Raw genomic sequence first — 11,995 nt, 5'->3', positions numbered from 1 at the left:
ACCTCCGACAGTGGTGGCTGAAATCTGGTATAATGGCACACTACCGGCTGGATCTTACTGATAGTGCGTCGATCTATCATTTTTCGGCCAAATCCACTATGGATCTGGCAAAAAAAAAGGCTAGATCTACAGCCAAAGATCTGACCGTCTTTGGTCGTAGCTAGTCGTCAACGACGACCAAGATATGGTCATCGTTGGCGATCAAACATGGCCAGATCTGGCCTTTTTCGACCAGATCTACGATGGATCTAGTTGGAAAAGGCCATCTCGGCGCACGATCGACCAAATCCAATCACTAGTGCACTGATATGGCAAATCCGGCTAACCTCCGACAGTGGTGGCCGGCTGCCGGTATTAATGGGTGGGTGGGAGTGTTTTTGTAGTTCTAAATGTTTTTATTAAGGGGTGTTTAGTAAATTAAAAAATCTGAGGGGGTGTTTTGTTAATTTTTAAATCCTACCTCGTTATTCCCATCCTACTCTAAAATATCCAAATACTAAAACAAACACACATTCATCACTTGTTCAGCAAACTTTAGAGAAGAAACAACGATAGTGAACTTTCTCCAAGAAACGTGCATAAATGGTTTATTTTCTTGGCCAAGTCTCTTAGTTCACGAAGTGGTTGAGCCCTGAAAGTTTTATGACTTTATCAAGTTCATTAAACTTTTTAAACATGTTCATTTGTGCTTACAGGTTTGTTAATTCATCATTAACATAATCTAAACATCAATGACCTAATGTAATGCACACAAACCATTTTTACATGGTTCGGCCAACCACCTACATCTATGGGACCGAGTTCAGACGAAACTATTCCACTATGATAAACATTTATAGTACAATTACAAAGCCAAAGTTTAGCATCAATTGTAAAATACTCCCTGTTATGACAATACTTCAACTTTACCCTCTGGTTGAACTTCGTTCTACCACAGTAATTTTCACGCCAAGAAACCACTTGGACAACCTTGAGCTCCATTCAAAGTACAATGCCAAAGACACGCTTCAGCTCCAACAGCTTGAAATCCCATCAAGCATGATCAAATGAAACTCGTTCCAATCACTCAAACAACAAAGGTTAACAAGGTATTTTAAAGCTTAGCAATGCATAATGGAACTTGATTAAAAACAAAATAAACCTCTAGGATTTTACAGAGAACAAACAGAGGTATATTCAAGCTCAAAAGATAATGCAAGGTTGAAGACGAATATATGAGAAACTTGCTAGATGCATAATTGCAATCCTATAAGCACATCGGTAGAGTGTGGAGTCAAACTATCCAAGCATTACTCCGCACAATGATGGAGAAATATTAGATCTAACTCTCTTAAAGAGCCTAGTTGGAAGCTTGTGCTAGTTGACATGTACTAGACCTGACATTCTCCATGTCGTTGGGTTAGTTAGTCACTATATGGAAACCCCAATAACAACTCATTTCAAGACTTCAAAGAGAATCCTTCTTTACCTTAAAGTTACAATCAACTTTGACTTGTTCTATTCATTTTCAGAGAAGTATAAATTCGTTGAATATAGTGGCAACGATTAGGCTAGAGACATTGATGATAGAAAGAGCACCATTGGATTTGTATTTTTCATAGGAGACACTGCTTTTACTTGGATGTCAAAGCAGTAACCAATTGTCATGCTTTCAATTTGTGAAGCCGAGTATGTTATTGTCACCTCATGCACTTGTCATGCAATTTGGTTGCAAAACTTACTAAATGAGTTGAATATATCACAAGAAGAGCCAACAACCATTTATGTTGATAACAAGTATGTGATTGCTTTAGCGAATAATCCAATCTTTCATGACTGAAGTAAGCACGTCACTACAACCTTTTGCATTTCTAGCCATGGCACTCATTGTAACTGAAAATATGAATTTGTATAACTAAATGGTTTAACTACAAATACAATATTTTGTAGCTTATCGTAGCTAGAAGTGACGCAGCTAAAAATTATATATGTAACTTTTTGCTTACGTAGCTAACAATTTATATTTTTTGTTATGGATGAGATTAATATGTTACTAAAAACTTAAATATTTTTGTCATAACAATAATAAGTTTGTAGCAAAAGCTTTGCCTTTTATAGCCATGGGGAATATTTTTGTATAGCTATTTTTGCATTTTAGCTACACAAATATTAATTTATAACTAAAACTTGAAAATTTTTGCTACAAAAATAATATCCATGGCAAATATATTAACATTTTAGCTCCGTGACCACTAAATTCATAACTAAATAAAAAACTTATTTGCCACATATATAGTTTGTTGCTAAATATTAAATTATTTGCTATGGACATATAGAAGTCATAACTATATATGAAATGATATTGTTATAAACATAGTGTGTTAATAGTTAAATATTGAAATTACGTGCTATGAATACTTTTGATTTGTAACAAATATTGCTATAATTAACAAATTTAATAATAATTACAAATTTATAACAATATTTTTATATTAAATAGATAATACGACGTCATAAGAAAAATTCTAATATAAAAAATAAAACATTAATAAAGTCATTTTCAACCAAAAAATTGTCTACTCATAAAATCCTTCATCCTAGTAATTTAAAATGTTATCAATTATTTTTTTTACAAAATATGAATGCTTCAATGTCATAGCAACTTTTCTTGACCATTTAAGAATTTACACCAACCTGTAATATCAAATTTAAAAAAAAAAAAAAAAATAAGATTAATGTAATTATTGCATATCACTTTATAATTAATATAAAAGAAAAATAGTTTTCACAGTATATATGCAGTTTTCAAAATAACTTACAATTTCATCCAAAAGGATTTGGTTATTTGTTGAAGATTGTTGTCCTTGAGTTGTAAGCATCATCATGAACTCTCCATTTGCCTTTTAACTTCTTCTAATTTCTCATTTGCTTCCCTCTAAAACATATCTAGTAGGAAAACATTGTTATCAAACAATGTGAATACTTTAAATGGAACACAAAAAACTTGTACTGACTTGTGATCCAGAATTGGGTCAGCTAGCAAGACTATGTAACCAAAACTAGATGGTAGACAGACACTCAACAAGTTATTCCCCTCCCAAGCAAACACAACCATTTGATTCACAAAACTTGAGAACCAATCTACAGTTAAGCATCAGTTTGAGAGCATGCATTGTCACAGCTTTAACAAGGGAATGAGTTGGTCCTTCACTGTAAACCAATAAAAACCGCTCTACTTTACGATTCCAATGAAACTATATTTCCAAAATAAGCATTAAAATTATACATTTGCTATGAGAACCAAGCAGTTTAAAAACTACAACCACGGTAAAAGAGGGCGGAAAGATCAATTTGAAATATATGAAGCAAGTTTACTTGAAATAAAGCAATAAGAAAACAAGACTTTGAGGTAGAGTTATCCCCATAACTTGAGAGAATTTTTCAAACAAAGCAACACATACTAATAACCTCCATTACTAAACCTTTGCGTATTCTGCTTTCCCTCACAAACCGCTGATATTTGATCAATCCTCCACTTGGTAACACAAATATTGTAATATATAGAAAAAGCAGCAGAAACTCCATAAGATTGTTCTTTTCCACACACACACACAGATTCATAGACAAAATGACCATATATGAGACCATGCACTTTTTATTAAATAACATTTTATTCATCAAACTACTGAACGAAACCAAAACTAGTCCATGACCATTAATCACATACTTCCTAAATCAACTTATCAGAGTAAAACCTCTACAAGTCGTTTGGAAATAAAAACCCAAACTCCACAAACTTCAACCATCACAAATCTAAAAGAATGGCAAACTTTAATAAGTACAAGATGCATTATTCAAAAATATTATAAAATATTTTTTGTATAGCACGAATGAAGTTGAAGATAATAAAGAGGGTTGAGGAGAGAAAAACTTGTAATGCTATATCCTCTAGAAAACGGCAAAAGAAATTCGTGCCAGTAACAATAGATTGCTTTGCAACAATAGAGTCAATATCCGTCAAAAATGCCAATAAAAGAATGCTCCATTGCTTTCAACCCAACATCTTCAATTGTCCTGAAACCATAAATAAAGGAAAGCAAAGGACACTTGAGTTGTTAGACAAGGGCATAAACACTTAACACATATAAAAGGCAACCTTTATACAGCTTCGGACACCATTAGATGTTACAAGTAAAAATATTAACATATAAAATCTTTGGCTGCAATCACCACAAGGCATAACGAAAATCTATCTCCAACCAGGACAACTAATTGATATTAACATGCCAAAACAAATTTTCTCTCAAGCATCTTAATCCGAATCATAACTAAAAGATCAAATAAAACGCTCCTGAAACACCAATAAGCCCAAACTTCAGGACTATTTAACACAACCAACTCCAAAACAAATACTATTAACACAAATCAAGAAGTACACGTACTTGCCATTGATCCTTTCTATAACAAAAATAAGCCCTTGAGTGCCAAACTTCTCATCTCCATTCGCCACCATTGCCGAAAACATCTGCGTGCCCAATGCAGCACCAGGCAACACCGCCACTCTCTCATCCTCGCTCTCCTCCACTACATCCACACCCATCCCCATGTCCTTCACCATACACTCTGCAAACCCACCTGGCCTAAAGTCCTTCTCAATCATTCTCTCTCAAAACAACTCTATCACCATTGACCCCGCTGCGCCTCCCCTCACTGATTCTTTCCACTTCTTCACATCCAATCCCGCCTTCTCTGCAAACACCAGCCCTTCACTCAGCCCCATCAAGTTCGCTCCCACCACAATTTGATTAGCAGTTTTGTAGCTTTGCCCGCACCCTGCCTCGCCTATATACGTATGCTTCCTCATTACTTCAAACAATGGCGATAACCACTCCACAACCCCGCCATCACCCGCCGCAAAGATAGTTAATTTTCTATCTCTTGCACCAATGTCACCCCCGGAAACTGGGACATCCACAGCCCAACAATCTTTATCACGAACGGCTTTAAAGATTTCTCGAGCAAGAGCAGGATGGCTACTAGAAGTATCAACGAGTACAGCACCATGATTTAGCCCGGAAAGAATACCGTTGTTGTCTAAGACAACTGATCGAACATCTTGTGGGAGTGTGAGAGTTTTATCAGATGAAGCATGGATTGGGAGGTTAAAGAGAAACCAGTGATGAGAGATTTTAAATTAATGGTTTGTTTTGTTTTTCTCGGAGCGGAGCGGAGCATCCAGTTATTACTTACACAAACGAAATTTGGGTTGATGTGGTTCAGAGTGTGGAGTTGGACAAGGTGAAACTAAACCATTCAAATAAATATATGGGAGAACGACTTCCCACCCAGGGTTTGATGAAAGAACCCTTTCCCACGTATCAAGTTTCAAAATGACAATTTCCCACCCTTCGTTAAGTTCTATTAGTATTTTCTGTTAATATTTGATTGAAAAGATAAAAATACATTTAAATAGTTTATTTCTTAATTAGTTTATTATAAATTGAAATTTAGTTAATTCAAAGTCTTTATTCGATTATCTATTAGTTCAAGTATAAAGATACATTTTTTTTTTTTTGTTTATTTAATTAGTTAGGAATATTGATTTTTTTATGTTAATTAGTAAAAAAGAAAAACATTATAAATAATAGTAATGTGATATTGATAACATTATAAATAAATATTAAGATTATTTAACTTTAAACAATTTTATAGCATTACTACTAACTTTTTAGGTGGAGTTAACTATTTTTTCTTTTTTGAATTTTTAATATTTGACTTTTTGGCTAATTAAAAAATAATAAAAAATTTATAAAGTAAAATATTTAAGGGTATTTTTGTCTTTTCAATAAAATATTAACGGAAAACATAACAGAACCTAACGAAGGGTGGGAAAGTGTCATTTTGAAACTTGATGGGTGGCAAAGGGTCGTTTTGCCAAAACTTGCGTGGGAAAATGTCGTTCTCCCTAAATATATTTCTACACCATATTGTATTTCAATTCTTCTTATATTAGGTTAGGATGCAGATTTTATTCTTAAAATAAATCGTAGAAATATTTTTCTTAGGTATAACTTAATTTTTATATTATAACTTAATTACTAGCCAGATTCGTTATTTTAGTTTACATGTTGATTTGGAAAAATTTATACAAATTGCTTTTTGAGTTAACGACTTTTTAAACGACTGTATGACTTGAGTTCAATTCCTTTATTTTATAAATTATGCTTTCAATTTTACAAAATTTTATGGTTATATAATTCAATTAATTTGCTTTGCATATTAATACTTTGTGAAGTGAGACAAGTTTTGATAAGTATATTAATGGTGGTTTGGTTATTTTGATATATGCACCAAGTTTTATATAAAACTGATCTTTCATATAGTCAAACATTTTTTTTTTTATCAAACATATAAATAACTTAAGTAGGTATTAAATAAGCTGTCGATGTTCCAATTGTTGCTATTGCCATTTCCAATCGTTGTCATTTGTGACTCCAGCATTCTTAATATATGTCTTCTTACTTTATTCTTGTACAATAGTCTTGTACCATTGTATGAAATTTTTTATGAAAGTATTAAACCAAACACATAAACAATAAAAAAGTTTTTAAGAAGGTAATTTTTTAACTCCTATAATTTTAACCGTATTTTATATGATTTAATTTGTTTTTTCTATTTTTTTGCATTTTATAGATATAATTAACAATAAAAAAATGCTGTCATTATCAATTATTAATAGTATTAGAGCATCTCCAAATGACTCTTTATATGATCTAAACTCTTTATTATAAAGAGTGTATCCATAAAAACAAGAGTCCAACATACTCTTTATCTTTAAAATATAAATTAGAGAGTGAATTTGATTCTTTATCCTAATTTTAATTAATAAACTACAAGTTCCTATGCATTTTATTTATTAATTCTCTCTCCCATTAAGTCTCTTTCTTAAAAATAAAAAGCGTCTTCATTAAATTTAAAGAGCTTATTAGATTTGAATAAAAAATTTGTTCTTTATATTTAGAAATTAAATAAGATGCTCTTTATTTGTATGAAAGATGCTTTTTTAAATAAAGAGCACCATTGGAAATGCTTTAATTTCTAAATATAAAGAACAAAATTTTTATTCAAATTCAATAGGCTCTTTAAATTTAATGAAGATGCTCTTTATTTAAAAAAAAAAAAAGACTTAATAGAAGAGATAATTAATAAATAAGATGCATAGAAACTTGTATTTTTTTTAATTAAAACTATGATAGAGAGTAAAATTTGACTCTCTAGATATGGAGAGTCAAACTTACTCTTTAATTTAAATTTAAAGGATAAAGAGTCAGTTAGACTCTTGTTTTTATGGATAGACTCTTTATAATAAAGAGTTTTAGTCATATAAAATGTTATTTGAAGATGCTCTTATTAACGCTATCATCACTATCATCTAAAACATATATACAAGTTCATATATACAAAATATGTAACATTACCAATTTTTGTAATATCTCATATCTCACATATAAAATTATATATATTTCATAAAGTGTTGGTTTTAAATCATCATAGAAAAGACAAAAACCTCATAGATTCTTTAAAATAAAATTTTATTTTACAAAAACTCACACACTTAGCTCCTTGAAGAATTTTTTTAAGTTAACTATTAGTTAAAGGTTCCAATTTACTATTGATGTAATACCCTGTATTTTTTTTTTTTTTTATGGAGTTTTATTAAATTTTATTTTGTGATTCTGGGGGTAAATTGTAATAATTTAAAAGTTTTGGGGAGTATAAGGTAATAGTGACCAGTGGCCATTCAATGAAAAGAAAAACAGGGAAGAAGAAGAAGAAAACAAAAAGAGGGGAAAAGAGAAAAGGAAAAGGAGAGAAGGAGAGGAAGAAGAGAGGAAAGAATGGAGAGGAAGATGGAACCAATAATAGAGAGAGATGAGAGAAGAGAACGATGGAAGTGGTTGGAAAAGTGGCCGCCGGCGAGCAAATTTTGGTGATCGGAAAGAGCAAAGGTAGATTGAGGAAATGGGAGGTGAGTAAAGCTTGATATTTCCCCTTTTTGGTGATTTATGATTCAATTGGTTTAAAGAACTCTCTTTGGATTGTTTTGTATATGATTTAGTATAAATTCATGAAAACAAAACTAAAATAGGGAGATTGATTTCAATAAATTGGTGTGGGTAGAATATACATGTGTTTCCTAAACAAAATTTGGTTAAAGATGTGATTTTGATATAAGGGTTCACTGTACAAAAATCTGACAATCTGGAATTCCGAAAATTGTTTGTATGTTTTGGGCTTTTGTTTGAAGCTGAATTTGGATATGCTGTTGTAGACTTCTTGAGGAGTGTTTAGAAATTTATTTCACTCAAAAACTCAAAAGGATTGAATTTTATATGGATTTTTTAAGCTGCCTTATGAATTCTGGAATTTTTGTTTTCTGCAGAACATGTATTTTTGGAAAATGATTTGATGCATCTATTCTTATCCAAATTGAGTGATTTTAAATTCTGGTGAATCCTATATGTGTCTAGTTTAATTCTGGAGAGTTTCATGAGGTTTGGATTAAGGTATGAATTGTTATGAATTTTTCAAGTCAATAACCCCAATTCTGGAAACAGGGGACAGATTTGAATGAGTTGAAAGAAAATTGTGTTTTAAATAGTTATTGATTCCGGAATGACTTAAGAAAATTATGGGAACAACTTATGTGTCTCTAGAATGCCCTGTTAAAATTATGGGTTAAAATAAAGAATAGAATTTTTAAGAAAAATCCGAGAACGACCGATGTTTGATTATGAGACAGTTTTGTTAAAGAAGAAGTTATGTTAATCTTTTGGTGTGTGAAATGTCCATGATTTTAATATTGAGTTGTTACCTTATGGGGACTTATGTATGGACGATTTATTGGATTTTGTATATAGGGAGGCAAGCGGGGGCATTATTAGAAGATTTCAATCATTTTTTGGCTTAAGGGTCGAGCTTCAAACTGTGAGTGGAAAAATCTAAACCCCTAACTTTCTTTAACAAAGTTATCTCTAAATGTTCTTTTATACTTGTTGATTGTCTTAAATTGCCTAATATGTTTGATTTATTTATATAAATGAGCTTTATTGCAATGTTATTGTTGGAAATTGTTGATTGACATGAGAAAGATGAAATTTTGATGTTTTGTGGCAATAGTTATAAAAGAAATGAAAATGAGTTTAAATTGTTAGATTTGAAAACATTTGAGAATCTGCATTTATATTTTTAAGTTGTGCAATTATTATATGCTCATGAGAAAAATGTTTTGAGAATAAGTATGAGATGATAGTGGGTTTCAAACCACCCTATGTAGTACCCAACCCCCTCATGATGTTGATTTGATTCTATACATGCATATGATTTGATATTGTCGGCCCAAGTGGGTCGAAGGCCTGAGCGAGGTAGATATCGTTACATTGGATGGATTTTGCCGACCCAAGTGGGTCAAAGGCCCGAGCGAGACAAATATCGCTACACATGATTTGATTTGCCAGCCCAAGTGGGTTGAAGGCCTGAGCGAGGCAGATATCGCTACACGGGAAATGATTTTGCCGGCCCGAGTGATGCTTGGACTCACTGGGTCGAAGGCTTGAGTCTTGCCATGAGAGATTTCAACATGTGTTATGAAAGGTGGCTTATATTATAAAATGTGTTTATGGAAATGAAATTTTATAAGCATGAGTGTTTTTATTGTATATTGAAATGTTTTATTACATACTAACCCATTCCCCACTCACTGAGCATTTTTAGCTCACCCCTCGTTTTCAAATGTTTTTCTTTTCCTCCCACCAGGTCAAGAAGGAGATCGTGCAGAGGAATGAATCCCACTCAAGGTTGAGTCACACGACTTCATTTTATCATATATTCTATAGTTGTGTTTTATTTTCCGCCGCAAAGTTTATGTTTTCTTCATAATGTATTTATTTATTGTTCTGTATTATTAAAGATATGGAAAAATCTGATACCATACATTTCATTTTATGAAAATTTCAGTTACATTTGTTTATTTGCAAATGGTGTTACATCTATTCGTGAGAAAAAAATAAAAGGGTGCTTATAAATGTTTTAGCTAGAAGAGTTTTATGATGTTTTTATCCATAAACAGGTTTTATAGTTTTCCCACATGGCATGTCTCGATCACCCGAGTCTCATGGGTGCACCCAGAGCCTATGGGATAAGAAGGGTCGGGACAGGTCGTGTCAATTGACCTTAGCGGTGTGATTAACACTATGTTTGACTATAACTATTTAATTCATAAGTAATAAAAGTATAATTACTTGAGGGATAAATTAGAATATCTATAGTTGCATACTATAAGAATGGTAGCAAATTAATTTTCACGTTCTTTATTTGCTACAAATTCAAATAATTTATAGCTAATACACACATACTAGCTATATATTTAAACTAGCAACTAATAACGATACTATAATATTGTTACTACCATAAAAATAAAATTTGTATAGCTAAATACCATAATTAGCTACAAATTTCAATATTTTATAGATAATGCACAAATAATAGCGATATAGTTAAACTCGTGGGTAATAATGATACTATATGCCGTGTAAATAAAATGTTTATAACAAAATACATTACCCTCTATCTGAGTAAAACCCTTTGCAACTAACCTAGCCTTATATCTAGGTGGTTCCTTAAGAGTGAGGCTAGATTTCTTTTTGAAAATCCATTTGTTTTTTACCACTCTACAATTTGTAGGTTTATCAACTAGTATCCATGTCTGATTTTTCATGAGAGAATTATATTGTTCAACTACTGCTTGTTCCCAATGTGATTTTTCAAATCCTAAGATACATTCTTGAAAGATCCTGGGTTCTCACGAGTCGAGTCAAGTCAACTCGTTAATGGCTCGATTTATCTGATAACGAGCTGACTTGACTCGACTCGTGAGACAAACCAAGCCGAGTTTGAGCCATGCACAGCTCGGCTCGACTCGTTAGGCTCAAGAACTATTGGGATTTAATTGAAAATAATGCAATACAAGTTTTAAAAAATAACAAAATAGCCCCCATTATTAAAATCCCCAGATCATCGAAATCTAACACCAGTAGAACCCTTGCCGTAAAAGTTTGAATCAAACTCCTCCCAAAGTAACGATTTTGTTCTCCATCATCATCCAAATAAGTTTCATCAAATTTTTGTCAGCTTCGTGGGATCTTCGTCATCTGATCGTCGTTGGAACTTCGTCAGCTTCGTCGTGAGATCTTCATCGGATCTAAATCTTCTTCGTTAGATCTGAATCTTCTTTGTCGGATCTGAATCATCTTCATCAGATCTTAATCTTCTTCATCGGATCGTCATCATCTTAGTGGGATTTTCATCGGACCTTAATCGGTGAGTAGGGGGTTTCTTCATCAGATCTTTATCATCTGCGATGGTTGTTTGTTTATGGTTTGAGGTTTCATCAGACTTTAATCAGACGTGCAGTTACTGCCCAGCAAATTTTTTTTAAAAATTGAATTTAAAAGAAAAAAAGAATTATTTGGAGTTGGCTTGCGAGCCAGCTCAAAATGTGTCAAACCCATTACCGACCCAAGCCGAGTCATATAATTTATGGCTCGGCTCGGTCTCGGCTTGTTTATTCTTCCTCTTTCATGAGCCGAGCTCGTTAAGTCAAAAACTTGGCTCGGCTCGGCTCGATAACACCCCTAGCTCCACCTTGATTAAGAGTTTGGTCAGGAATTGTATTTTGAACTTCCAGCTCTAACTGATCTAATCCCAAGGAATTCTCTTCTATTTTTCCAGATTCATCTAGCCCAGGTAAAATGTCTTCTCTAAACACCACATCTCTACTTAAAATGCATTTCTTAGCTCTAAATTCCAAAATTTATAGCCCTTAACCCCATCTGGATATCCTAAGAACAAGCACTTGATAGCTTTAGGTTTCAACTTATCTTCTCTAACATGTATATAGGATAGGCACCCAAAAATTCTCAAATTTTCCAGATTCATAGGATGGCATTCCACTTTT

The 11,995-nt window shown here is 32.6% G+C and overlaps 1 pseudogene; it reads right to left on the bottom strand.

Moving 5' to 3' along the window:
- Positions 1–2,555: 2,555 nt before the first annotated feature.
- On the bottom strand, positions 2,556–5,161 carry LOC116140798 (annotated as a pseudogene).
- Between the last annotated feature and the right edge of the window lie 6,834 nt (positions 5,162–11,995).

Source organism: Pistacia vera, unplaced genomic scaffold (genome assembly GCF_008641045.1).
Source record: "Pistacia vera cultivar Batoury unplaced genomic scaffold, PisVer_v2 Contig38, whole genome shotgun sequence".
Lineage (NCBI taxonomy): Eukaryota > Viridiplantae > Streptophyta > Magnoliopsida > Sapindales > Anacardiaceae > Pistacia > Pistacia vera.
This window is presented reverse-complemented; position numbering and strand designations above follow the sequence as displayed.